Genomic DNA, 5,257 nt, shown 5'->3' with positions numbered 1-5,257 from the left:
ATGACCCCTAGCTTGTGCTCCAGTGGGTGGTGTGAATCGAAGAGTAGGTATTGGTCTGTGTGTGTGGGTTTTCTGTAAACACCAATCTGCAGGCTCCTGTCCTCTTCAATGTGTACAGCGCAGTCCAGGAAGGCCAAACTGTTGTTGTGAACATCTTCTCGTGTGAACTTGATGTTACTGTCCACAGAGTTGATGTGTTCTGTGAAGGCTTGCACTTCCTGGCTTTTGATTTTGACCCAGGTGTCGTCACATATCTGTACCAGTGGCTCGGTGCTATTCCTCTGAAGGAGTTGAGGACTTTATTCTCCACTTCTTCCATGTAGATGTTTGCCACAATCGGGGATACCGGTGAGCCAGTAGCACAGCCATGCTTCTGTCTGTAAAATCCACCGTTGTACTGGAAGTAGGTGGTGTTTAGACAGAGGTCTAGTAATTTACAGATTTGGTCAGGGCTGAGGCTAGTTCTGTTGTCCAGGGTGTTGTCTTGTGTTAGCCGTTTCCTAACGGTTTCTACTGCCTCTATGGTGGGGATGCAGGTGAACAAAGAAGTCACGTGGTTTCATCTGGATCCAGTCCTCGAACTTTGTTTACAAAGTCAATAGAGTTTTGGACGTGGTGAGGCGTGTTTCCCACCAAAGGAGCTAAGATGGCAGAAATGTGTTTGGCAATGTTGTAGGTGACCGAGTTGATGCTGCTGATAATCAGCCTGAGTGGGGCTCCTTCTTTGTGTATCTTGGGTAGTCCATAAATGCATGGAATGGCTTCTCCAGGATACAGACGGTAATATTGTCACGGGTGATGGTGTTGTCCTTCTGTAACTGTTGTAGACATTCTATGGCCTTTTTCTTGTAACCGCTGGTTGGGTCTCGTCTCAGTGTCTCATATGTGTCTGTGTCCATTAGTAGTGTGTTGACTTTGTTCTGGTAGTCAGCTGTGTTAAGTACTACCGTTCATCTTCCTTTGTCAGCAGGTAGGATAGTGATGGTTTGATCCTTGCTCAGAGATGTCACAGCCTTCCTTTCTTGGATGGTGAGGTTGGAAGGGGGACCTTCGCATTAGAAAGGGCTGCAGATACCTTTAGTCTGAGCTGTTCCACTTTTGTTTCTGTTAATTTGTTTTTCCTAATGGCCGATGGTCGTTTGTTTTGTATCATTGTCATTATCTTCTCTCCTGTGTGCTTTGTTTCTTGTAAGCACCAATACCGTTGCAACCGTTCACTGTGCCAAATATTGTTGTAGCCTACATTTTATAGCCTATATAAAAATTTAAATAATAACTAGCGGGAATTCAGTAACGCCAAAGAGGCCAGTTATGCCGTCCCTCCCGCTAGAAAGCCAATCATCTGCTTTGACCAAACAGTCTATATCTTTGGCTTTGACCAAACTACAGCTACAGAGCAGGAAGAAGAACTCAGTCTGGTCTCTGCTCCATCAGCTGCTGCATCTCTGCTGTCATGTTCACTTTAACATCAGAGCTGTTCCTTACTTTGTTCGCAAGTTCATGGATCTTTGTTCTGTGTCAAGGTACGAGGAGTGAGTGTGCCATGTGCTTTGGTATAAAGAGGAAGAAATCCAACAAAGGTTAAAGTCAAGGGCAACTGGACTTGGTTGAATATACTGGCCACCACTTACAATGCTGTCCTTTCATCACTTCCCAGGAAACTCAACAACCGTAACCTATACCCCGTTTTCCAGTATCTTCAACCAAGACCAGTTGCCCTTGACTTTAACCTTCTTTGGATAACTATGACCTGGATGACTGAGAATCTTCATAGACAAATAGGAAGAAAGTTTTTTTTTATGCAACAGCATAAAACACATATCAGAAGACGACCGTAGAACAGCCACTTTGGGTAGACTGAGTACAGTTTAAATAACTTCAGTGCGCAACAAGCCTGTTTTGTGAATCTGTTTTAACTTTTTCACTTCACCCCGTCCCTTCCACATGAAAGAGCTTCTCATTGTAAGAAAACAACTTAATTGTTAATGTTGCTGTTTGCAACTGATCAACGTTTTTCTGGTTAAAAAAAAAACTTTTTAACTGTTGTGTTGAATATAATTGTAGTTTCTGTTATTTTTAACTGTTACTATTAAAATTATGAACTTAAATGTACATCTTTGCCATTAACTACTTTTAACTAAACAACTAATCAAATAAATACTGTATGAAGATAAAAAACGTTCAATTCTTGTTTTTAAAGGTATTTTACATTTGCAATGAATTGGTCAGGCAGCTTCACAGCAGAACGGACAGGTTTCTCAGGCCTGCAAAAACGCTTCTTGTGTTTATGAGCTAATTGTTGCAAATATGAACTAATTTTGAATGTTATTGATGATTCATATTTTATGAAACAAGTACAGGAAATACCATATGAAAAATCCCTTCTTTTCGAGGGGGCAGGAGGGGGCTCCTCAGTTATATTTTCTGCCATTCATTCTGCATCTGACGGCTCATCATCTGACAGTGATCCACTTTCACAGGCACAACTGACAATACATACTAGTAAGAGCAGCAATAAATACTAGTAAGAGCTCATAGCACATATTGAATCAATGGGGTAAATACCTAGGGAAGGAAGTAAGAGTTAGCAAAAAGTGCAATCAGTACAAGATCATTGTAGGGGATAGAAGAAGAAGAGCACAGGAAGTGCATGTCAGAGGTTAGGAGTTAGAGGTGTTATAAGAGGAAGTGTTCTCAGAAGAAATGAGTTTTCAAGAGCTTCTTGAAGTTAGAGAGGGACGCCCCTGCTCTGATGGCGTGTGGTAGCTTGTTCCACCATCGTGGTGTCACAGATGAGAACAGCTGGGACTGGGATTGCTTTGTGTGAAGGGATGGCAGAGCCAGGCGGCGTTCGTTGGAGGAGCGTAGCGGCCAAGAAGGAACATAAGTTTGTATTATGGAGTTTAGGTAGATGGATGCAGACCCAGTAGTCACTCTGTATGCAAGCATTAGTGACTTGAATTTGATTCTGGAGGCCACGGGGAGCCAGTGGAGGTCATTGAGTAATGGAGTGACATGAGTCGTAGACACGCTGCTGCGTTCTGAACAATTTGTAAGGGTTTCACCGCACAAGCTGGAAGACCTGCAATATCTCTCTCAGGTGGCACCACCCCTCGCTTCACTATCAACAGAGATATAAAACAATGCTGCCCCATCTCACCCTCACTCTTCACAGCTGAAATGCTGTCAGTCCTCATCATAAACATTAGACATTGAACAAATATGTCTTTTATTACCAAATAATTATAAGTCAGCTGGCTGACGACACAACCTTGTTTCCTAAAAATGTTGAGCAGGCAAAGGCTACTGAAATTATAGACTCATTCTCAAAAGCATCTGGGTTACATACAACTGAACTGTGTGAGTATTATCTGTATTATCTGTATTATACATGACCGACACCTTGAGGCAGCAACTGATATCCTTATTAAAACTACAGTCAAATACTCAAGTACACATATCACCAAACATACTAAGTTAAGTGAAACCTTAAATGAATCATACAAAATGAATAAATGTAAATCAAGATTAAGATGGTTAAATAATCTTTCTCTTTTTGGTCGCATCTATATAACCAAAGTGGAAAGCCTTTTAAGATGCATTTAATCAGCCTATTCTCTGTTTATTCCCAACAAAGCTACTAAAACCATCAATACAATAAACTTTGATTACATCTGGAAAAGAAAACCTCACTATCTGAAAAAGGCTACTGTAGTCAAAGACTATGAAGATGGTACACATGGAGATCCTATAGCAAACAGTGGCAGTTTTTGGTGTCTCCAGGTATTTCTTTCCTTTTACGCTGTGACTTTAATGTTCCAATACTTAAAAGCTGTCTGCATCATTGCACATACCCGGTGTATTGCAAATATTTGTTGTTTGTTGTTATGTATTAATCAATATTCTTCTACATTTTTTATATTTTGTCAATCTATCCCAGATTTATATATTTCTAAATTTATTTATGTCAACTGTATGTTTGTCTTTGTTTGTCTATGTGTAGCAGCTTATGTCCAAAAAAAATTCCTCGTTTGTATAAAAACTACTTGGCAATAAAAGCTTTTCTGAGTCTGATTTTGATTCACAAGTGCTGTTGTATTGGAAATTACCGTGTTACGCCCCCTGATGTACCAATGTGGAATTGCAGATTTATTCTCTTTAGAAATAAGTCCTTGTATTTCAATGTATGGATGGAAAACAACATTTGGTCTGTCAACAATTTACTAGAGACATATGGAATTGTTTTATCTGGTGAAGAATTTGGTACAAAATGTAATTTTGAGTGCAGCCATCAACACTATGATAAGGCAACGGCGTCGCCAGGTCATTTTTCCGGGGCTTTAGCCCCGATGTTGTGACTGTATGCATGACTTAATGTAAATCAACAACAGCAGCAAAAATGTTTTCCATGTTAATATGCATGCATCATCTAACTACAAGTCAAATAATTTAGGCTCTTTATAAAAAAAAATCGTCCCATAAAGCATAGGCCATTACTGACATTGCGCTGACCCAATCACATCTCTTACCAGCCCCCACTCCCTCCCCCTCTGCTCGAGCTGTTTCTTGTGTTGTGGGTCAAAAAAATAAGCGATTTATAGATAAAAGCTAAAAACAAGAATAAGCTACTGATTACTGCATTACATTCTATTATATCTTTATATTCTGAATTATCACCTGCCACCTAAATTTTGTCCTTCCCTTTATAAAACTAAAGACATTTCCACCATAAATTGGTGCAGAAAATGTCTCCAGAATTCAGGAAATTAAGTGTTTAATGCTCAAAATCTTCAGTGGGAGGACCGCCAGACCCCCCAATATATCATTAATAAATATTTTTTACTTTATTAAAATTCATTTAGCTAATTTATCATTGAGGTGAAAAGCTGCCATATGCACATTAAGAACGACTTTAGGCTACTTCAGGCATGCCTGCATATGTAGACTCAGAAAGGTTGATCTACAGGAGAAACTTCTGACAGCCTTACAATCATCTGCTTTGACCAAACAGTCTATATCTTTGGCTTTGACCAAACTACAGATACAGAGCAGGAAGAAGAACTCAGTCTGGTCTCAGCTCCATCAGCTGCTGCATCTCTGCTGTCATGTTCACTTTAACATCAGAGCTGCTCCTTACTTTGTTCGCAAGTTCATGGATTTTTGTTCTGTGTCAAGGTAAGAGGAGTGAGTGTGCCATGTGCTTTGGTATAAAGAGGAAGAAAGTTTTTGTTTTATACAACAGCATAAAACCCAGATA

This window comes from Micropterus dolomieu, linkage group LG12, assembly GCF_021292245.1.
Source record: "Micropterus dolomieu isolate WLL.071019.BEF.003 ecotype Adirondacks linkage group LG12, ASM2129224v1, whole genome shotgun sequence".
Taxonomy (NCBI): Eukaryota; Metazoa; Chordata; class Actinopteri; order Centrarchiformes; family Centrarchidae; genus Micropterus; species Micropterus dolomieu.
The sequence above is the reverse complement of the archived record's forward strand: the minus strand, read 5'-3'. Positions refer to the sequence as shown.